Source organism: Varroa jacobsoni, unplaced genomic scaffold (assembly GCF_002532875.2).
Source record: "Varroa jacobsoni isolate VJ856 unplaced genomic scaffold, vjacob_1.0 scaffold_978, whole genome shotgun sequence".
Taxonomy (NCBI): Eukaryota; Metazoa; Arthropoda; class Arachnida; order Mesostigmata; family Varroidae; genus Varroa; species Varroa jacobsoni.
This window is the reverse complement of record NW_019213880.1, coordinates 52,146-77,093: the sequence shown is the minus strand read 5'-3', so window position 1 is coordinate 77,093 and position 24,948 is coordinate 52,146. Positions and strand designations below refer to the sequence as shown.

The following is a 24,948-nucleotide window of genomic DNA, read 5'->3' as shown; positions in this document are numbered from 1 at the left end:
ATAAGCTATCCGCGCTCTGGGTTCACCTGCATCGAAATTAATTCCGGGATAGACCCAAAAGAATGGACTTTATGTGCAAGGGCATTATCTTAAGTAGGATTGCTATGTTTCTGATGATTGGTGTCCTACCATGTCAATGTTGCCGCTACCGGATCGTAATAGAGTGATGCGCTCATCTTCGGATCACGTTGACCGGGTTGCTGGCCTTGTAGGTCGGCTAAATCTTATTTTGCTTTCTAATCCGGCTCCCAAATGATAACCCTCTTTACCCGTGGCAGTGAATGTCGCCACATATAAAGTGGTTACTACCAGACCGCATAGAGCGTTGCAATCCAGCATTTTCCCGATCCTTACATCTGAACCGCAACACGCCACTCTTAGCTCTCATGCGTGACCTATGTACGTGTGGTCGAACCAAAACGACGTCTTTTATATTCTATCATGAACAATTCCTTTGGTCCGATAGGTGACAGCGTTCCTGTTTGGCAGCTTTTATTGAGGCATTAGCTACAGCGCAACAAAGTTCATACGTGAAAACTATAATGAGCGTATCCTGCGATTGAGAACCAAACTAATTGAAGTTACAGGGGCTGCTGTCGCAGCGACACAGTAGTGGACCGTCAACATGAAATTCTTACGATACAACTTAACATGGAACTTTCTGAAATAGCAACCGCTACCCAGTGTAGTTGGTGCAGCCGTGTTTGCCTTGCGGGAATTGATTTACTTAAAAAACTATGCTAAATACATGCGGTTCCTACAGGATCACTTATCTATGAACACACGGCGATGTTCCCGACATCTTTGGTAGACAAACACTAACAACGAACTAATTCCCAACCCAGTTTGTTCCGCCATTCGAGCCTCCTGCAAGGCTATTTATTTTATTTTTTTTTTAAATTTTAAAGATCCAAAATTTACCAACGTGAAATGCGCGCCATCTCCACAGGAGTACTTTTGATGTTGAATTATTTAGTTACACCGGTACGACCATCTGCGAGCAAAGATGTCTAGTAACGTTTTTTCGTTGTATCCAGACTGATCGATGGTACCTAAGTGCTATGCATAGTATCGGAACGTGATGTCGAAAATAAATCACTATTACGCACATGGCTAGTTTTGCGTATAAATATAGATACGTAGTAATGAAAACAAGGCAGGCGTGGTTCTGCAAAGACTGGAGAGCTTCGATCAGATTAGGTCCGTCAGGCGTTATTCTCCAGAGCGTTTTCTTGTGTTATCTTCGAAAGAAGCTTCTTTTCACTTAATTAGATTATACCACAGCGGTCGTTTCCGCTGACAACTAGGGCCACATCAGAACAAAATAGCATTTTGAGTAAGGCTTCCGTAGAAAGCGCTATGGCAGATTCACCCAAAACATCCTAATTCTGCTGCGAAGTTAGCTGATCTTCCAACTTCAATAGTGCAAAGACCTTTAAGTTGATTTGTCGGTCGATTCTATTGTTCATCTTGTAGCTTTGCACTCTACCCAGAGCACAGCTCAGTTGATAGCATTGTGAGCTTCTTGGGGGAAGTTGGTGAAACTTGTGAGGCCTGGCTTGACTTACTTTCTTTGGGCATTCCGGAAAACTTTGCGCACAGAATGGAATAAGCAGTAGCGTTGAGAACTTGGGTTTAGAAGATCTCCGGTTTTAATCTGGGGTGGCACACGAAAAATTTATGAGGTTTCGTACTTTGTTAACGCAGTAAATTACTATACCCTCTACACGCACGAGCAGAGGCTTATTCTGTCTTTTATTATATCGTAGCCGTACTGCAAAATGAATAATAGTATACATTGCAGCTAGCTTGGTTTGGGCCCAATTCAAACTAAGGCAGGTTACCTCTTGGTGTCTAATCAGTAGTGAAAAGTACCAAGTAGGACCCAAGCCAGCTATCCTCGTGCAGTGTGTTTCACTATATGCGATCTATCTAAACGACGCTAAATTCGTTAGATTAGTTTGAATTGGAAAGCTAACAACAGCAGAAGTAAAATAGTAATTTCCTCTCTAGTTTATCCTCCATTCAGTAGGCCAGTGTGCCTGTGAAAAATGCTGACGACAAGTAACTTACGCATCGTTTGCGGTAGCCAACGCAAGAGCTAGTTTCGATTGTCGTTTTTGATTCTGTTGCGGAACGCAGCCCTCCGAACCTTCCAACCAACGCCCTCTTAAGGACAGCAAAACGTTGCGCGTGTACAAGATGTCGGCACGATGGACCAATCCTTTCCCGCCGTTTGCTTCGCAACGGCGGGAAAGCGGGAAAATTGAGCAACAAAAAATTCATTGAAGGTCTTAAACGCTCAGTTCAGCATAAATCGCTCATTTTTTTCGTAACTTTCATATACTGTGTGGAACGAATCGGTGAACGAATATCGCAATCGCACCCTAAATTCACGTTGTTTCAAATGCTACCAAACGAAAAAACTACAGCTGGCCTCGATGTTTGCTCGCCTTGGCTTTAACTGAAGTTTAGCCTGAACATCACTGAAGCATAGCCTGAAGCACTAGAACATTAACTCGACGCGGTTTATCCACAATTTGAAAACAGTGCAAGCTGAAACTCTTTTTGCTGCCTAGCGCATATTGGCGACAAAGCTTCAGAGACAACTCCAACGGTCCAGGGAATTTTACGCTTTCTCTAGAATCCCTCGGGCCTTACGCCGCGGGAGAGCCTTCTGGCTGCGGCTAAAGAATCAGCCTTCGACTCCTACTCGGAGAAGGAGGTGGAAGGTCCATCAAAAAGGTCGGACCTTGAGGCTAGGCCGAGGCAGGGCGACAATCTGCGGCTAAAGACGCCCTCCGACTGCAAGTTGATAGAATGGCAATGGCGTTTCACCGACTCTTGGGAACTTCGTAGGCAACTTAGACCGAGACAGCCTAGCTCGGTGACGACTAACTCTATGGTACGCAGATATGCTGTCTGATTTCCCTTGCCTTGCATGAATCGCTCTGCACCCTCTCTGCGTTATATAGAACGCTACGGTCCTAACACGTCTCCAATGACCGTCTGCAGAAGCCAGTAACTAGAGTTTACTGGCCCAGGCAGGACAAGCCTTTTACTATGCCGCTCCATACGTGCCTCCCCTCTAAGCGCATAATAATTCCAGGATAAGAGGGCATATCACAATGGTATGCTCAAGCATTCTCTGCCACCACTACCACTGCTATCGTCAACACTCGTTTACGAGGGCGACAGCCTCTACGAAGGCACTCTTAGCTCTAACATGGCTAACGTCCCATCGCAGTAAACCCATTTCCCGCTCTCTTGGAGACCAAGGCTAGCTAGAAGCGACAAACTAATGTCCCTAAACAAGGTTCAAACCCATATTCAACTTAAGGGACCGTGAAATTTAACTTCAGGAGTAAGTGCGATGGTCTGCTTGGTATGCTGATAACGCGGTAGAGTAACGCTAGGCAAATAAAGGAAAGGGCTTTCGACTGTAATATGTTTAAAAAATGGAGTATTTAAACCAACTGCTGTTTTATGTAAAGACGGTACTATCATTTTTGTTTTCTTTTTCTAGGTTGCGAGTTATATCTTCAAAAAATGCTAGATATCAATTTTTCTAATTAACATTGTAAGTGCTACTGTAGCTGGTTAGGATAAATATGAATAATAAAGGTACCGTTCAGGCTGGTTATCCTATGATTAAATTGTTATTGTGCAAGGATTCGACAAGGTCGTTCAAGCCAAAATCATTATTGGTTTCGCTACCTCTTGTAAATTTTCATAGTCTATCGTTGAAAATAAACTATTATCACAATCTACTGGCAATAAGGTCTTCGGTTTTGCACGAGGGCCATAGCCTTCGGTTTCAGTTAGGTCATGCAAATCATCATTGTGTAGCAAAGCGGAGGTCCACTATCTGTAGCCAAGTGGCTATTGTGATGCACAGTTCACGCTCACTTTTGTACCTCGTCTAACGGTGTCAGTAATGCATCGTTACCCAAATGGTGCTCTCATCCATACACGGAATAGGAAAGTCCATTCTCCAAAGCTGTAGGTATACTTTACAATTAAGCAAAATGATCACTAGGTTCTCGTTCCGCAAGCTAACGTCCGGGCTAAAGAAGAAAAAAAGCTCGATTTGTCAGACTAGGCGGTTAGAGCTACCGCTAGCATGGTGTACCACGGGTGCAAAGTTGAGTACTGGATAAACATGTAGAATATATATTCATCTACGGCACATTGAATCGTACGAATGTTTTCATGTGTGTATAAAGGTTCTCTGAATGTAGCTTTTTCGACGGAGAGCATGAGTTCCTACTCAGCCCGCCAAGGGGCGCACATGAAAATCAGCAGCAGTATCTATACGGGCCACGTAAACGGAAGGCTGGATGCCACTGAGCAATGCGGCGTGACCGGAGTACGGGGCCAAGCGGCTAGGGCCGCAGCGAGCATTAGAACGCAAGCTGATGTACAGCCGAGAGCTTTGGGCTATATCGTGTTCCTGACTGTGCTTCAGCGTACAGCCACTTCGGTGCAGTAACTTCGCCTTGCTAACGTTCCAACATACGGACTACATGTCGCCTGTACTTTATGATGCTTTTGCCAGCACTTACCACGACTCAGATTACCATCATCTCTATGTAGGTATATTTCGTTTGTGGACCATTTGTAACGAAGATGTTAATGAAGTAAGAGAGAGAATTTTTTAGGAGGAGAAAAAAAATTTAATGGAGAGACTATGAGCAAAATCGGTAGTTAGTCAAAGAGCTCGATTTGTAGGTAATAAGTACTGCATCGAAGAGTGAACAACGCGGTCGGCCTTTACTATTTCCTCGTATGCAGGTTACTGTGGATCTAATTATTTCGAGCTAAGGTTAGCAACATCCGCCTGTTCAGCGCTGAAGTATTGGAGACAGACTGCTCTGTAGCTATAGCAATGAGAAGGTTTTTATCGGCTTCCAATGAACAAAGTTAAAAGTTAATTAGACCTTAGCAGCAAAAGCAATCTGTAATTCTTCTGTAATTTCCGTATAACAGGTCTATTCTTCGAATTAAGCGAACACCGAAACTGTACTTGCGTAGTTATTTAATGATGGCTCGAGAGATTTATCTGCTATTTTATGTTTACAGCCCAATATATTGACGTTTTATATACACTTTGCTATTTCTTTCATTCTACATACACATACTTTATTGTTTTTTGACGTCAACTCCCTGCTTCACTTAATCACCAATAATGTCAAATTTAACCAAGACAAGTCTACTCTGTTTCCTTTTTTGGAATTTCTTACTTAAGAATGACCACCATCGATAGATTGGTATAGAATACCTTGGGACTCCTCTTTTACCTGGGCGCACATACACGTCAGATACACAGTTATCACTAGCGAGCCTACACGCGCCAGTAGTAGCAAAGTCCTTTCCGGAATTTTATTTTTTTTTTTGCCCATTTAGTTGAATACTTAACTAGCAGATGCTCGTTTCCTCTGTTCTCTTGCAGTAGAAATAGTAATAGCACTACCGTACCATGGCATTACGTCAACGTCCATCCAGACAGCCAAGCAGCCTCAGCAACCGAGGACGTATTCTACCCCTTCCCCGCAATAAGGAAGAGGTAAAGTTTAGCGCCCAGATATGGGTCCTAGGGAACTTGGTCAGTCTTGAAGAGCTCCGAGGTGTCATTTTGGAATCTCCTCCATCCGCTACAGAACAGCAGAGCAATCTAGCGTCTGTCGCTCTTCTGATCCTCATTCTCGGTCTCGGTATCTTACTCCCAGCTACCCCCAACTATTTCCCCTTAGCGTCTTTTTTTCTGTTACGCCGTTAGCGGCGTTAGCCTGTTCTCGGTATATTCAAGTAGCAAAAGCCGAAACAGGCGCTTGTCTGCCCTTAGTGCCTGCCGCTGCAATCAAAAGGCAGTACGAAGATGCGCCGCAAGCTTCGCCGCTACCTTTTCTATTCCAGCCGTTGGATATCGTTGAATTTTGCTTGGCTATAATCTGCTTCAAATACCCTACCATATAGTTTCTATTTTACAATATAAAGTAGAATAAAAACCCTCTTGACCTTCTAAGAGCACCGATCACATCTGTATAATGTATACATATAATATATTGTTTGTTACGTGTGTATACAAAATTTACTTATCCAGTGAGTTTTGTTTCATTCTGTATATATGTATATATATATATATATATATATATATAATGTGTGTGTCTGGTCGTTGAGTTATGGTCATCGCCAGAGCGGCTTGGCGGGGAAAATTCCGCGCCTCAGGCTAATCGTGCTTCGATGGCTTTTTTGTCTCGGTCCATTATCGAATTAGGGCAAACCGCCTGCTACTACGTAAGTCGTCACAGTCTATAGATTTCATGGGTTATTCTTCCTATGGTTGCGAAACCAAAAACTTATTTCCTGGCATCCCCTCTTTTATCCCCCTGTCAGAGTGCCAACAAAAATAATTAAGTCTAGATAAAAGACAGTTAACTCGTCGAACTTGAATTGAGGCCGAGAAAAATGAAGAAGAACGTAGCATGTCATCGAGGGATAATGCGGACACACGTCGTAGCCTTCACCAGTGCGACTCACCACTCCTCGACGGACTCGACCTTGCCACCGAGAGCGTCTACTGCAGTTCCTTCATGACGTACAAAAAGCCATAAAAAATGAAGGGAGGATGTAACCAAGTCTGGAGCGGATGAAACTAGCAACGATATCTGCTCAGGCCGGCTAAGACTAGCATACTCTAGGGCACTTCAACTAGAAAGGTAATGGGCTAATAACGGGATACAGCTGTAACACCGGTCTCGAGCAAAGATTTTACTGGCTTCTGCGGTTTTTCACCCCCCAAAATAACGGAAAAAGGCGGGAGAAAACACTAGATGCTGCAATAAACAGCTCTCGTCTTCTTTTAGTTGCACCAATGTCCCTCTTCAATGTTCTTCGCACTCAGCAACTCTACTGCTAAGGAACAATGAGAAAATCCAAAAAAATGAAATTGATCTGAGACGACAGAGTACTCTTCTAGGGGCATAGAAAGAAGGGCGATTCAGTACCACACTCTAACTCCGTGTTTGCCCCAACACCCGTCATTTGCCCCAAGCCAAACCATTCACTCTATCTATTTCTCTATTCTTTTCTTTCGTTGGAACCTTTTTTAGCCCTTGTTATCGTTGAGAAAGAAGAAGTTTCAAGGAAGGCGTTTTCTCAGTTTTTGGATAGTTTCCCTTAATCCTACTCACCGCACTGGCCACCAGAACTCGGCCGATTCGCCAGTCAACTGTTCGACCGGTACTGAACGTGGCCATTGGTGAAGTAAGTAGAAATTTACTCACTGATTCTAGCTCCCAACGCCTGGTGCGTTTACCCAGTTTAACCTGGGCTACACCCTGTCGAAACCTGTTTCCTATAGTCCCATGTGCTTTCCTCTGCTGAGATGTTCTTGCCTCTGAATAGGTTTGTCAACTTCAACCATTCTGTGAATGTTGGTGTTTCTTGAGAGAAACATTTTTCTAAATAAATGCGTTTACAGCGACAGGGGCTCATGACGAAAATGATAGAGGGGCAGTAGATCCAGCGAAATCAGCACAACCGAAAACTCACGGTGGCACGGTTTCTAACGAAAACGAACCTGTATACTTGTACCTGTCATGGAGTTTTAGGTAAATAGTTGTCTGCTGTTTGCATGACGTCATAACAGCTTGTGTTCGTAAAACTACAGCGTGTAGCTCAACGCTCCGTTATGGAGGCAAAAAAAATGGTTTGTAAAAATGATCAAGGTGCTGATGCAATTGAGGGAGATAGCTAGTAACAATTCTTAGAACATGTAAAAGCACATAGTGGACCCAGAACGCTCGAAACAAATCGGATGGCGGAGCAGAAAAAATAATCACGGAATCAATAGTGAATATAGAACTGAGCCTTATACACAGCAGCATGGTGAAAACAGCAGAACTCTAGAATCAAAATTATCCACTAGTATTCCGGCCGTTTATAGCTTTAGACTTTACACATCTCTAGGACGAGATATTTCTCTAAATTTTCGACCATCCAGAATTACATCTAACCACAACAGTCAGAAGATCCCAGCCAAAACGGTCACGGAGGAACCATCGATTTGCTAAGTTTTTTTCTGGGCTTGTCTCTGTTTTCTGTTATATACTTACAATGCTAATAATTCCTTGAAGAGAAGTTAGTGGTCGCGTACAGCGACCGAACAGTATTTGATGAACGCTGGTTTTCGATCAGCTTGACTACGGTGTATTGGAAATATAATCACGATACGTCTTGAAGTTTTCCGTTGCGCGACGCTTTCGCCATCTTTTGTTTTCCACACGGTCCTCCTTGGCTGCTCTCCGTTGCGGGTTTTGGTCCGTGTTCCTTCCAGAGGAGCCAGCCTTGACGGTTCATATTTTTCTTTTGCAAACTGTCTAGCATCCCTTTCGCTCTACTGAGTCCCAACGCTTACAGGGAAATGCTTGAACTCAGCCGGTTATTAAATGCACTCACCTGAAAGAAGACAGAAAAAAGTTCTCTTCAGATTCCGTCGGGTTAGTAATCCTTATGCGTCACCAGGAACGCAGGCCAAATAGGCTAGGCAACATCAGTGCGGATTGTTCAATTCTGAACTAACTAATGCGTTTATAGGAAAACATCTTTCAAATGCTTCGATCGGAGTGGCTGGATTGAGTCATTTGCCAGACAAACCCTCAACGCATTTTGGCTTGAATTTATTTTACGATACATACACGACGACACCATTGCATGCGGATGCACTGTCAAGATATAGACTGTAGATATTTTGCAAATGACTTTTTTTTGTTAATCAAATATCTCTCTCATCTCTGATCCTCTATACGTTGAGAATATGTCTGTCACTGACTTGTTCAAACCAAGAAGAGGTCGACGTTTTCAACGCACGCGCAAAAGTCACCCGCAGCGCTTCCCATCGTAGAGCTTTAAGTCAACTATACCGTATTAAAAAGCTTCCTTTTAGTGCTACAACCATTACGAGGCACTGCGCCAGTACACCACCTAGCCTGATCCCAAAAGTTGAAAAAAAACAAAAAAAAAAATAACAACCACAGCCGCTTTGATTTATTCGATACAGGTTCTGTTAATTCATCGCCACACTACATTAAACTCATATAAACAACAAGGGCAGACTGTCACCGTGTACCATCGTTTCATCCTCTGTCTTCTTCTTTCAAGCAGTTCAGTAATCCATCGTGGTTCGTTACCCATCAGCAGCTGCTCTACTACACTCACGTACGCATGCGTGCCACCCCTTTAACCTTTTCCAGTTCTTTGAGGGGCCAGGGGAAGCGAGCGGAGGGAGAGGATGTGAGCACAGCTCCCGCAAGCCGCTCATATAACTTTAACGATTTAACGATCTCATCGACCTTAAAGTGGTTTCGACAAGTTATACAATACGTCGTGTACCGGAACGTTGACAAGCCAACTACCAATGTCACCGCATGATTCATCTTTCTTCATAAAAAAAAAAAACTAAAATTGAGCGAAGGAAGGAGAACCCAGCATGCAATGAAAGTGAACCGGCCCAGCTGATTGTGCATGTCGGTCCTTGACCTTTTGCAATTTTTTTTACCCCTTCGAGTCCTTTTTATTTCAGAGCTACCTTGATCTTCTTTATTACTTCTCTCCACTTGCTCCTATTCGATTCCTTTTCCGGGATTCCTTAGCCGTCTTCGGTCATCGTAATAGTTTTCAGCAATCACTGCTACCACAACTACAACCGAAACCAGCAGACTATTTACCTTACCCATCAAATAGAAATTATTGTTCTTAATGGTTCCAATATTTGAACAACGCGCTGCTCCACAGCAACGATTCTTCAATAAACCCCACAACGTCCGTGACACGTTGTTTTTGCTCGTTTCTCAGATTGCCCCTTACTCCTATCCCCTGCTCTGAGCGTTTCGCTTCGCCAAGCGACGTCCTTCCCTCTTTTTTCAGCCTTTTGACTGCTCGTAAATAATGTCCATTTCGCCTTGCCAAACGGCCCGCGATCGAACAGCTAACCCACCGGGGGAATGTTTTCTCCATCGACATGTAAGTAGGAGGAACAGAGAGTTACGGAGTTTGTATCGGTTTAGAGCAGGCAGAGTTGACTCAACTAGACTATGTTCGTCGCCCCTTCCGCTTCACCCTCACCAGCGCGGCTGTACCTACAACCAGTACAACAACTATAATACCACGTTCCCCTGTCAGACGGTCTATAGGCTACCTCCAACACGATAGTGAAAGTGGCCGTAACGCCAAACCACTGCAGTTTGGAGTCGCCGTCAAAGCCGGGCAGAGTTTAATTCTAGGGTGGCATCGCCGACAATAATGGCGGTACAGAACGCCGCCTTAGTAGTCGATTGGAATTCGAATGTGGATTAAAAACATTTCTTATACAATTTTCTTCCCACTATAAAGCTATCTATTTCTGGGCTATTTCACTCGAAATGAGTGCCTTATCCGGTGCGAAAGATCAGAAAAGACAGACAAGGTATGATATTATATAGGATGGCGAGACAAGATTCCGCATAAAATTGCTGTACGACGCAAAACAACCTTCGATCCTTTGGCTTCTGGCGTCCCCTGTGGCTGGAAAAGGGTCCCCCAGTCTCTAGCCTCGGGGTTTCTACCTATCCCGTACGCCATTCCGTCTTCCTGTCTATCAACCTTTCCACCTCGTTGGTATTCTCACAGAACGACACCTTGGTCGCATTTCCCATAACGCCTCTATTGCTGTACGTTACCCACGTCATTGTGCCGCCCTATTGCGTGCAATCACGCGGAAACATCTGTGTGACTGAATATCCCCCTACTTTACCGCGTCTACTAGCAAAAGCTCCAGCATCCTTTACGGGGGCTACAGAGGCGTTGTAAGCACCCTCCTCTGGGGGCTGCCACTATTCTATATCTAGCTGACCGTTCGACCATCATTATTCTCGAACAGATCAAGAAGATTGGCGAGGATCGCGTGAACGCGAACAGTAGCAGCTAGGCCCTCTACTGTCATCGCCAATAACAGTAAAGTGCCACCAGCGCTATGTTGTTCCTTTGACAAAACGACCGAGTTTACAAATCGTCTTCATTGCTCGGGACGCTAGATTTTCTTTTGCCGAATCTCTTAGCAATACAGCCTAATCAACTCATCTGAGAGGGTGGGCAAATTGGGCGAACGGGGGCAATTAGCAGACATGAAAAACGGAACACTGTCGGCTGGCTGGGTCAAAAAAGGACCGATCGGCGCGTATGATAATTATTTCGGGACAGCTAGTGAGAACAAGCAATCAGGGCAAGCGCCACATAATAATACCGGATGGCCAAACGGAATTATTGGCTCCCAAGGGAACTGTGGAAACAGTTCTGACAAGTCCAGTGATGGTTGATAATCTAAAGGAATCAGAGTAGAGACATTCCTCTGGAATTAATTTGGTTGCATCAGAAAATTGCTTTTGTTATAAGCAATTTAATATATTAAATAAACTACGTATTTAACAAATTTCTCAATAACATTGTTGGTCCTAGTTTTTTCTGAACGGCACGCCGAGACCGACCTTCTTTTTGCGGTTTTTCCTCCTCATTATAGTTAGTGTTCAGCAGTTTTTGCCTTTTTCTAAACTTATTATGTCATATTGCTCCCCTCATGTGTCTGGATATAATTATATTACCGGTATGCATATTGAAGTATCATAACTTCGTTTGTCCATTTTAAACATCTATAGCATATGCATGTATACAAAAACGTATCAGTGCATACATTAATGCACGAATGTATATTTTCTCGTGGAATACATGTGCATATATATAGCCGCTCGGGTTCCCTGTCTGGTTGACCATTGCACAAATTTTTCCATAGTATGGTAGCGGAGCGGCAAACTATCTCATATCTGTTAAAAACTTTTCTTCCTTTTGCCCACCGCGTGAGAAGCGCTTACATGAGCGCTTTTTACTCTAGCTGTGCAGGTCGGAGGGTCATTGTAAGGGCTGACTGTGTTCTGCTCTATTCCGATGCTATGCCAAACAATTGCAACAACAGATAAGATTCCAAGTCGTTGGCTGTTCCTACTAAGACCATATGGTAGCTGCATCCTCCTCACCAAACCGACCGTACTACAACTACAATAGATCTGCTCACTTCCTGCCATAGTGTTGGGGTATAGCCGACGAAATGGCAGTTCCGAGGAAAGGATGGCCTGCTCTTAGGCCTTGCTCATCAGGCACACTTGTTATTCAGGACGAGGCGACTAGTCGGGACAGCAGTTGCAATAATTTAGCTTTGGCTTGTTCTACCGCACAGGTCTTCTCTTCTCTAGCGCTGTGTCTACCATTGTGAGGAGGAGAAGTCAGGGGAATCCAGCAGAAAATCCATCCACCCACGGGCAAAGGAAGTGCGGAAACTAGGGGCCACACAGAAGAAAAAGGATATAACGCTTATTGTTACTAAATCACATGCATAAAAAAGCTTGCCAAGTAGCAACGTTCACCGTTACACAGGACGGGAGCATAACTAGGTTCAGTTCCTCTTTAGACAGACCTCTTTACGGTACTGCTACAAGCCGGTAGATGAGCGAACGTACCAGCAATGAATAGCCAAAGGGGATAATTGGGCGAAGGTTTGACTAAGTCGATGAATTATATTTCTTCCGGCAGTGAGGAAAGAGGATCTAAAATGCCCTGAGTCGGCTGCGTAGTAATTGCATAAAAAGGCTCTTTCCCATGCAGTCAAATTATGAAGCTGTCGCATCAGTTGTACAGGATACACTACACGGGAATTCTTCGCGAAGGTTCAAACATTTTTGTCAAGTGAGTATCATTGCCACGAAGTGTTTCCCTTTTCTCAATCTTTCCCACTCCTTTTCGTTTGACGTTACCTTTGGTCGACGAACACAAGATTAGGGAATCGTAGAAGAGACACAAAGGATTAAACCTTTACGAGTTTTTGCTGTTATAAAATTGTACCCACTTGATTTGTGTGATGTAATCTTCGCAGAGGATCTTAATAAAATAAATAGAGACTTTCTGCCCAAAACGGCGAGGCAGAAATAATCTGTGTTCACTCAGAACGAAACAAAGAATCAGGATCAGAAGACAAGAAACGAAGGTTAAGATACTAGGTAATTACTGACCCGCGGCGAAATCCACCTAGACGTCCTATGTGTTTCGTATTTTCCTCTCGTCGTGGATTTCAGTAAAAAAAGTGCTCCTATTTGTTCATATTCTACACTGTCCGAAACACACACGTTCACTCATAAAGTCGAATTTCTGTTGCCGTAACACGCGAAGAATGCGCGTTATTGACCTACAACGCAACGTGCAGAAAATAAGGCAGATCTATAAGTAAGATTCCTATCTACTTGCTATACGACAGCTGCTTCTCTACTATATATAGCACCCATATCTCAAAACCAATAGAAGTCTGCCGCCACACCTTTCTGTAACCTTTGCATCTCGCTCAGTCGATCTAGCGATGTTGGTAAACTACGTATCTGCCCCATCCAACCCAATCTTTTAAATGTGCTATCTTGAATGCCCTTCCATTAGAATATCAAGGGCGACATGAACGAGTGAGCAAACACCGAGCAGGTTTGTTGCATGATACGTACCCCATATATGCATATGCATCCATGGCGCAACTGTGCTTCATGCCAAAGCAATGTATACACAACCCCCTAGGACGCAGACCCGTCGCAGATAATGAATAAACCGTCGACTGCAGTAATCGTGAAGACCAATGCAGACGACATCGCATCACAGCTACCCGGGCCCCAACCCGTTTGACTTGAGAACAGTATGTCCAGCTTGAGACAAGATGTTGAACCGTTTATACTGGTATTGCTACACATATGAAAATGACGGAGTCCACCTATACACGGACGTCCCAAAGCCTGAGCACACAGAGCGCATTAACGTGTATACATTGGAGTTTGTGCATAAAGAGTGGCCATTTTTAACGGGTTTGCTATTTCTCAATGCTTTGCTTTGCGGATGATGACGTTACACATCAGTAAAAAAAACTGCTTGCTCATATGAGCGTTGTCACCACTTTGTTCGAAATTAATAAGAAAACTATTCCAAGTTGGCCAAGTAAAAGACCAAAAGTATTACTCAGAAGTGGCTTGTTTCGTTTAAATATGGCATTTTCGCTTAAAAAAACACACTTCGAAGTGGTTGACGATAATTATTGAATAGCCTATATCTGCCACCTCTTAAGTCGTCACCATACGCGGAACAAATATCTGTGACACTTCCACAGCTTTTTGACATTAGAAAATATGGAAAAACAAGTGACATTATTTTTAGCGAGCGAGCCTAATACAAAATTATGTCATTATTGGACAAATGAATCACAACAGCCTTTTACGGCAAACTGAAAGTTTTCCAACGGTTCATAATATGACACCAACGGCAAGCGAAAGGTTTAAAGAAGGGAGCGATCAACAAAATCCTAAATTACTTCTGCATGAACTTGATATAAACGATGTGCGAACACACATAAGGCAAGGATGACGTTCGAAGGACAATAGGCCTAATTATATATTATTATTATTATATCTACAACATACATCTTTATCTATATAAGATATAGGACACCACGGCAGGGGTCCGTCTGAAACTGCTGTCCTACGCTTGGTGCGGTCCTCACATGCTCCCAGCTTTACTTTCACCGCTAGTCACTACTGCAACTACCGTATATAGGCTCCCATGCAGGAATCCCGGTAGTTGTCCAGTCACGATAGTGGTTGTGATTATACGGATTTCGTATTCATATCACCGTCTCCCCCTACCCAGCAGTAGGACAAACTCCGAAAATTTACCCGCGCGATTTCCCCTCCTTTACCCCACGTGATCCTTTTCTCTGCCGTTGCTTCCTAGCCTCCCATTGCTTGAACATATGGTCACTAACCGCGAGGCGGTACAACGCATAACCATACGCCCAAAGTACACAGATGTTCCGTCCGCCAATGAGACAGTCACAGTCACTGCCACATTTACTATTGCGTAATCACCAGTAGTGATGTCCGCGAGTTAGAGGGCGGACTGAAGCTGATGGCCGCCTGCGGTTTTAGCAACGCCTCTACAGCGCAACGGTAGAGACTGCCATCGGGGAGCTAGGAAAACCGTGTGTGATTCAAAACCATTTGCATTTCAAATTTGCCCGCCGACGTGGACCCGACACCAGTCCCATTATGGCCAACATAGAAAGTAAATACTAAAGCGCGGTGGGCTGGTTAGTCGGTGGGACTGGCCGGCGATCATCGGGTTTTAGTTTGCATAGTGAGGTGGTTGTTCTATAGCTCACTATTTCTATAGTATTTTAGCTATATAGCCCTGTAGAGTGCAACTGTCTCATGTAGGAGTGGTTTTCTGACCATATTTGACTACTAAGCAAGCTCGTATTAATTCTATAGTTGCTCTACCAGCACTGCTTCTACGACTGTTAATTAGTAATAGCATTGGCAACTTGCTGCAATACTGCTGAATTGCAATCATTCTAGATTAATAGCAATATTTATCGAACAAACAGCAAACACTTATCGATACCTCCTCTAGTTCTTTCTCGTCTGCATTTCTGTGGAAACCGATGAAGATTATCATTATTATGAAAATACGGGACAACAGGCGGCCTGCTTCAACATGAAATTTTTTTCTCGGCTGATCTCACTCAACTCAATCATTTCGCCTCCCTTTATTTCGTACGTCGCCGTCATCGGCTGAGTTTCACGCGGACCGCGCACTCATCATCTCAATGCTCACACCCTCAGTTCATTTCCCTTTAGACCTATCCTTCCTACAAAACTTTCAGTAAGTGACTGCTTATTAAAAGCTACCCGGCGCTTTCCCACTCATGTCTTTTCCACGCGATACCTTTAACTCGTCCCTATTCACAAGAAGCATGCGAATTCCCGCGGGCCACCGACTAGGTCGGTCGAGTCATCGTCCAGCACCGGGTTGCGTCATGCTCTGGCGCTACTGTTATGCACTGCGTTAGGCTTACCGGGAGTTCGCTTCTTCCGCTGGGGCTTTTTTCCTGTACAAGAATGCCCGGGCGGTGCTCACCATCGCCCAGCCATCATCGGTGTTCCAGCAGGAGCAGCATCATCATTCACAAGCTTCGTTCATATTTCTTGGTCGCTTCCATGTGGCACTGACTTCTATAACTACCACCACCACGGTTTCGTTGCTGGTCAGAGCTCCGACCATTTCTTTTCGTGTATGTGGCGCTTGTGTTTCGCGTAAAGTTTGCTCGAGAGAGCGAAGCTTCCCCCAGTTCTACAACCCCAGTCCGTAACCATTATTTTGACTAGTTTGTAGAATGAGACTTTTCGTTCATGGATTGTTTTGCATTACTCTGGCCTGGTGCGCAATCTCTTGATCAATAGACGCGAATGAATGTGCAGAAACAGTGAGTTCTGTATTTGCACTCGTTATGCGCAGATTTTATGATGTACAAAAGCATGCAAGTTAAAATGTCGTGCTTAAAAATAGAATAGCTATAAATATATATGTATAAAATGCATTTATAAAGCATGAGATGCTTGAAAATGCTACAATGTACTGCTTCGATGAGTAAAAATGTTGCACATTTCGAAGAAAGTTATCATGTGTTATTAGAAATATCTTGAACACCCGTTGAGGTAGTTCATTTTTGACAGACAATAGACCGCGCCGCAACGGCGGGCTTCATTAACGTTCACTGGAACAACAGCAAATGGCTTGACAAAATGTAATACGTTCCAACATACACAGTTCATTCAGTGCGCGCGGAGACACGGAATACGAGGCACCGGGAGGAAACAGCTGGGATTAAACGGAGTCCACAGCATGAAACCTGCCCACAACCTGACATATGAGCGGCCTCGGAGTCTTTCCCTTGCTGGATATCTCTTCCTGTAGCTTTCTGACCTGGATAACCTCGCGACCGACTCGCGCACTAACGTATTCGGCGTGTAAGTCCAGCCGTGGTGAGGGACAGCGCTATCTTCTTTCTCGTGCATCTCGGGGACAGGACACTCTGATATGACGCTGGCTGGAAGTCAGAAAGTGCTTCCAAGCCGGCTCCCTAACTGAGGTCCGATGCGGCCTACTGATCGACGTTCAAACGAGAAACAGAGCTTCTATATCGTTCGCATAGAAAACATTGTCTTGTCTACCTGGTAATATGAAAAGACGGAATAGCAATAAATCAAGGTAGAATTATTATATATTTTTTTCAGTTGAATGAAGCTTCAACAGCAGAGAAAAGCCAGTTCTGCGTTGTATCTTTTGGTAATAAATGCACAACCAAATTACGTTCAACTGCTTTTTCTAGGATATCCCTTGGTGGGAGGTGAATATGTAGCTTACCTGCCCATTTGTTATGCTAACATTTTTATTTAAAATCCCTCAAACCTCGTGCACACGTTCTCACAACAACACACATCTTATATATATATATATATATATATATATATATATATATATATATATATATATATATGAATTACGTAGTATTTACCGAACAAATGATGTCAAGAGCTTACAATTTTCATAATGTATAACATGATCGTAAAGAGATGGTAGCTGTGATACGAACCTTGCCTCGGGGTCAACTTATTCTCAAAGTAAACAACAAACGAAGAATTTCCAATGTAAATAGACTATCTTGCTGAAATACCCAAAGGTAGCATCCGCTGGCCGGTCGGGAAAAGTTTGACGTGCACGAACGTCCGTGGGATAAAATCGTTCTATTCATCTTTGACGAAAAGGCTCTCCGAATGCCTGCGAGTTTCTTTTAAACCTACAGGTAAATCTGTGACAGTGTGCCGATGGGTGAAGCGTCTTTTCAATATGTCAAAATGCATAAACAAACTGACGATGTAAATTCAAATAAACATTCGTATTGACAAAGATATAGATAGAAAATCAGGGCAGCATACTGACCACACTTAGTCATGCACTGACGTAGCGCCCCCTCTATCAAAATTTTTCTTCAAGTAGGTTGCTGTAGAAGTGCGCATAAATGGCAAAACAAAATGGCACATAGAAAAATTGCCTTATTACGAAGTAGGAAGCAGCAGACGTATCTGAGTGAACATGTGTAGCTAAGCTGTTTGTTCGCAAGATTGTCATGTTGTAGATATAGAACTAGCCAATACCAGAACTGGTGCTTGTGGTACGGCATACTTGATTATGGCCAAAAATGGTTTGTCCTCGGCGTCTAATAGCACCTACGACACCATGCATTACTAGGATCAACGTCCCTGGACAGCTTGAAGTATTAGGCTTGCTCTCACTTTTAGCCGGCACTCACTATGGCGCAACCTTGTAACAACGAGAGGGGTGCAAACGAGAAATGAGCGGAGTGCTCTAAGGACTCCCCTCGATTAAGATATCACAGCCTTTAAAAACATATCCAAACAGAGCGGCGCTTTTGCCATCAACTGGATCCAAAGCGATTATCTTGGCAGTCCGTTGCATCGCACCGTCTGGAATCGTAAAACGTGAGTTCCCCCACCACTTATATGCTTGAACATGGTACAATAGTATCAATAACGATCCAGACAATTCATTGATGATATATCTGCACAAACATATTCATTTCTGCGACAGACTAATCATGTATACATTGACATGAGTGGATCTCAGCTGTTCTTACAATATCCTGTAAGGGTTGGCCATTACCGATCACGTCGAATTGGGTCTTTCCAGCGCGTAGCATAATCTGGCTTAAAAAAAAAACTGCGCTTTAGCCAGTGGCACATGTCCGGGTTTCGTCATCATCTAGTTCAACGATTAACATAAGGATAAGGTCGAAAGGATCGAAACAGTGTACCGTGTAATGTTGAAGACCGGTTACCCATTGATACGTACAAAATCTGTGTCTATAGCACAGTTAACATTTGGCTATTATCATTATATCGAAAATAATTGTATACAAACGTAGTTGTTATTTATATTTCGATAAGAGACAAACATGTAAATGCTTGACAGAATCGTGACTCGTGTGCTTGGGCATTAGCGGAAACGTATGGTATAAATCTCAGATGGAAATGTCCACGACGTAAAATCATTGGTAACACCCTATCATCCATATACAGAACTTCTGCCTTTCAGACGGGATTACTATTACTAACTCTAATAATGGACAGATATTATTCCCCATAAATAAACATGAATGAATCTAATTTCACTGCTGACCGCTAGACAAAGCATAATTTCAGCGCATAGCCAACTACTCACGCTAGAACCCTTACTTCTATGGTATTTCCACTTTACATATGACGCACACTGTAGTCTAAGGAAAAGCCGTGGCCTTCACATAATCATGTCTTTAGTTACACAGCTTGTCCCATATGTGTTTTTGCAAAGTAGGGCTTACACTAGCGCCCTCTGGTTGCTTTCGTCCACATGGGAAACGTGGTAGGCGCCTGTATGCCTACGGATGCTGTCCTGAAATAGTCGTTATTGGGCCTGAGATATCGATTATATTGACTTAGGTGTCCTTTTAAATAACGATTGAGCCACACTGATGGTGTACACCAAGGCCCTCAATTTGAACAGATAAGCTTGCTAGTTAAAGATAGAAATATTTCTGTGTTCCGCTTTTCTTCTTAGTTGTCCATATTACACCATCATTGATGCCATAGTAAGAATGGAAAGTTCATTAAAAATATTGTATTTGACATGTTTACTGTTAACCCTTCATTGAAACCCCGAATCCACGGCTTCATGCACACAAAGCTTAATTGTTAGTCAACGAATAAATTCAACCAATTGAACAACGGGTGCCACACAAACGCATAGAGTTATAATGCGACAGCGATGGCTGCTAACATCATTACTGATCACATCGTACATAGAATATAATGATGAATTACAGTCTTCCGGCCGCTCTCTGTATTGTCGGACAGACAAATACTAATGCAAGGTCCGTCATCAGGAAAGGTGTTACACCAACATTCATGCGAACGTCTGTATTCCATTTAGCGTTCGACGTCTCTGTGTTGAGTCAAGAAAAGTCGTGGAAAAAGCTTCTTTTTTCATACGGGAAATATTCTCCCCATAACTGGCTATACACGACACGTCCATTGTACCCACAGTGTCGGTCCCCGCCGCGTGAAATGGCGCTTGCGCTGCCCTATTACGCAGCTGCGTTTACGCGAAAATCGGTCGGCGTCAACCCAGAACCTCCATCCGTAAGTGACCAATTATGCGAATTTTGTCCTTTTTCTTTGGTGTAATGTGGTGTCGCTTCATCTTTTTGAATGTACCTGGCCCTGATTAGCTACGGGCTTGAATGACCACTGAAGTCGTCGGCGCAATAAATCATATTCTAGTGCTCCCTATTGCGAAAAGGGAGGACAGATACAACGAAGTTAAAGGATCTTGGATACGGACGCCGATCCGCGCCTGTCGTAGTATTCTTTCTATATTTAAAAAATTACCATAAAGGCACAACACCGCATAGATCTTTGCAACTGGGTGATCTTGGCTACAATATTTCTTTAGACATGTTTAAAATAATCGATTTTTTAGCAGCTATGCTTTAGCGAACCTAGCAGGCTTCTGTCACCTGTATTTGCTATCAGCTAGAGCTTTCAGCAGAGACGTGTGCCTTTCTCGTATGTGAGACCTTTTTCCGTTACAGCAGAACAGTATATCATCGTACGTTGCTCGTCCAAAGACGAACCAATGTGGCAAAATTACACTGAAATAAATTTCGTCCAGCGATACTTGATGATTATATTTTCATTCCTTGGTTTCTGCTATAACTAATAGTTCATGACGCTTATAAGCTAGCAGCTAGTCCTTTTCGGGAGTATATGCTCAAAAAAACTGCACACATATAGAGATCGTGCCCCCGGCCGAATCTCTCTACCCAGCTCTCAGTAAGTACACGCTGGCCACTTGCTTGCGCGCTGTTTCGTCATCGGGTGCTTTCAATTTGTCATATATCTGTGCCATAGGAAAAAAAAGGACAAACAATGACGGCAGCTGAACGGCAGAGAGAATTTGCGGGTGGTTACGAGCTACAACTTTCCTATCGCTCGCATTTCGACGTGTCTACACTCTTCGATTGGTGGGAACCAATATCAATCTGTACTAGGTCAGTACATGCTACTGCAATGTGGAACACTGCATGTCAACCTGCGAAGTTGGTTACCGTAAAATAAGCTGCTCCCGAACAGAAACATTGTTGACGTTCATCTGTGCATGATTCGAGCCGTTCATGCTTTGCAACGAAGAAGGCAAGTGACGAGGCCCAATGAAAATGGTTGGACTCGCACAAATCCAACCAGCCAACCTGTTGAACACCAATAGAAGGGTTCCTTGGCCCCGATATTCGGTCTCCACTTAAAAGACCTTGAAAGGCTCTACTACTCTCATCCTTAGGGGTGTCATTGAGCAAGAGAGCCAAGAAAAAAGACGAGCAACGATGGTGGTCCCGAAATGGGCAAAGCGGACAAAGCCCAAGGCGCTAGACTTGAGTTAACGCGAACGAACAATAAAGATAAACAGCAGAAATCACCTCGAATCGGCTATTTCTAGGCCCCTGACGGTCAAGCAATCGTCTCTCATCAAATTATTTCTTTCGCGCTCAACCCGCAACCCCCGAAGTAAAATCGATTTACGACCTTAAAGCATATATACAATCTTCTCTCGTCGATTTGTCCTTTTATCTCTTCTCCGTGAGGATCCATCGTAGAACCTCGGTGTAATTAAGGAATCAAACGCCAGCTTATTATTTTATTAGAATGACACAGTGGTTTACTGTAGTAAGTGGTCTCTATTTTAATACAGGTGCTGCAATTTCAAACGTTTAAAATTGTGATATAAAGGGGAATTCATTTTTACTGGTAGCCTTTTTTAGTGTTTTAATGATAATCGTAGTGTCTTATTTCTTTTCCTTATTAGCCGTGTTGTCTGCCACGTACAGTTTGTCATGATTTACAGGAGGGCGAAGACGCTAACAATGAGGTCTGCCTGATGTAGAAGCCAGGCGGCAGGACCAAAGCTGATGCAACAACTGCTTAGGTAAGTTTTTCGACGACGTTGGCGTTTAGACATTTATTTTGTTCTTTTTTAGTTCTTACGACTTTAGAGTCTTCTAGCAATCTAGGAGCTGAAGCCTCTGCATGTTGTTCCCTTTTCGTATTTATCTCTCTCTGTCTAGTATTGGTGCGTACCCACTATCCACTTAGGCTTGTCTGTCGTGTATAACACGACTTGCAGTCTCGCAAAAAATCATCACTCGCTAAACTAAAAGGAGTCTCGAAACTCCTTGAAAGGCAATAACGGTGCAGACTATTTCGATCAAACAAACGACCAGCCATTGAGCGAAACGCGGGAGCATTCTCGAGATCGTTCTGAAAAGAGAAGAGCCATTCAATAGCAATCTCAGGATTATGCGTACCCGACGCCCGTTTGCTTCGCATCGTTTTCGCTGACGGCGTTTTCGTCTCGTTTCACTACCTCTGTCGCTTCCAGTGCCACTACCGCCGTCCACAGCTCTAACATTGTCGACGACACAGTGACTCAGCTCAGTTGTTCTCGTGTCGTTAGTGAAGCCCCGGAGAAACCCTTGAGGAACCCCCGAAGGCAATTGGCTGACTTTCACGATGCTACTAGCTTCAGTTCCTGTAGGCATTGTCCACTAGTTCCTAGCGAGCCACACGTTGGCAGGCCTTTACCGAAGGCTGCCTTGCAGCGTAAGCCCCAGTCTTTCGTAGGACAAAAAATAACGAGGAAACACTTCACCACACAATAGATGCTTCCATAGAGGTTAGCTTTAGTTGGAAGGGTGAAAAAGGGAAGCTACAGGGCTGCCAACCGCCTTTACGATCGCTGAAGATCTTTTGTAACAAACGGATTTAGGCACCAAACAGCATTAGCTGGATGCTACGCTTGGTTTTTGTGGGACCACATAGTGACAGAATGATGTGGATACTTTTAACCGCTTCTTAAAGGCATGAATTGCACTTAAAGGGTTGCGCACGTACGACTGCTGCTTTGGCACCGGAATTTCGCGATTACGGATCAGCTAAATAAGATTACCTATTCTCGTGCCAACAGCAAACTTCCGATTCTGAGCGTTGAAACGAGTTTTTGGCCGGCCAACTCTGTGTTCCTAAAAGGCCTAGACTAATTTCTATAAAAGCGATATCACATGATGTCTGGATGAGAACGACGGCCAATGCTGTTGAAATATGGATATTAGATTACTGGAAGAAAGAGGAGTTTTGGTGACGTACGCGGCTATGCAACCTGACCAAATTTCAGGTGGCCGCTTTATTTTTCTTATGTTCTCGGCAATATCATATAATCGAAAGCAACTTTGCTACAAAATAAGAGCGGTCCGCTCCAAATCCACGCTCATAATTAAAACGAAGAACGAGAACGAATGTGTTAATTATCATTTTGTCCACCTGAATCTAAACTAAACTTGAATAACTCAAACATTAATTTACATAAGAGGATGCATTACGGCGTAATCCAGAGCAGTATAAAACATTTCTGATCAGAGAACGCCCCTCACCGATCTTTTCGAACAATTCAGCCAATAAAGCTCAGTTTTTCCATGCTCAACTTCCAGCTGCAGCGGTATCAGATTAAGATAGACATGCTGGCCCTTCTTCCTGCAAGGCTCTTTCACAAACTCAGTAGACATAAGCATGGCGGAAAAGTGTCCGTTCCAGATTCTCGTTACTTGGCGCCTGTACTGCTATCCTACTAAAAGATGACTCCCTTTTTGTTCTACGTTCTAGATATCGCCACGCCCCCATGCAATGTGGCGAGATGCTGTGTACCCCCGTCTGCTGGACGGATGTTTGGCATTGCGTGGACGCTGCTTAGTGGTCTTCGACGTCCTGTGTTGTTTGAGTCATTGAAGTACATTCTCTTCATGACCGAACCGGAGGATTCCGGGGCAGAACGGAAAAGGCAGTATTTTATCTTCCCTCTTATAAGGTTCAAGCTTCAACCCGTCGCAAGCCGATGCCATTTCATTGAGATGTTTCTCTCAACTGGCCTCCACACAAAACACGAAGCAAACGCATCTGTGTGCAAGAGCCCTTAGTCGCGAAGTCAACCACGGAATAGAGGGCCTGCATGCTACTGCAAGGCAGCATCGTCATACTTCTAGATAGGCCGGCAAGTGCAGCAAGCGAGGCACTACGCTAAATCCACATCTTCGCTTTTTTCTAACAGACCTTGCCTTACTTGGCTAGTTCCGAAAAATAAACCAACAAGGACCGTCAACCAAGGACTACAGCGTGTCACCTCCTATCTCACTTATCTAATACACACACACACAGTGAGATATAACGCTGACCATTTTGATGTACGGTAACGACAACAAGGACCAGATCTTCTTAGAGCTTACGCCCCTATCCCATCTACTTGGCCAGACAAACCTTTCTCCGTCTTGCCGGCAGCACGTACCTGTCACCAAAAAACAAACGTTCTCACAACAACGGTAACAGTAAGCAAAGGTTGTGCGATAAGCCAAATGGAGCACAAAATGGAAACAGAGCAACGTTGGGTGGCAGACGAAAAAAGGCGATAGGAGAATAGGGCATTTTAAGATTGGATGGGAACGGGCGAGGTGCTTTTGCAAGAACGGTGCAAGAAAGCACCAAACCTGGCAATGGTGACGGCGGCTACAGATTGCAATCGCGGAAAATATGCCAGACTTTGTAATCCCGCTCTGTTGCGCGTAGATGTACAACTTCCTGGCGCCTTTTTTCCTTGTTCCACCTCGTTTTCCTTCTTTTTTTGAGTTGCCTTTATTTTCCTTTCTCGTTTGTTTGAGAGTCGCGCGTAAGAATTGGGCCTATTTTATACTGGTACACTTCTATGTACAGAGGATCACGTTTACTATACACGATGGCGCTTTAACTGTAAGACTCCTGGCACTCGAATGTGCCCTTCCATGTTCCCTGTGTTGCTACAGTTGAGCAACGTAAACGCCGGTGCAGAGTGTGGATTTCCACCCAATCC

The 24,948-nt window shown here is 43.8% G+C and overlaps 1 long non-coding RNA gene across 2 annotated transcripts in view; it reads right to left on the bottom strand.

The window, feature by feature from the left end:
• Positions 1 to 24,948, bottom strand: part of LOC111265521 (uncharacterized) — a 106,753-nt gene that overhangs the window by 50,907 nt on the left and 30,898 nt on the right. For both annotated transcript variants that reach the window (XR_002683498.2, XR_002683497.2), the window contains exon 2: positions 8,118 to 8,460. This is a non-coding gene — a long non-coding RNA (uncharacterized LOC111265521). The remainder of the gene's footprint in view (positions 1 to 8,117; positions 8,461 to 24,948) is intronic.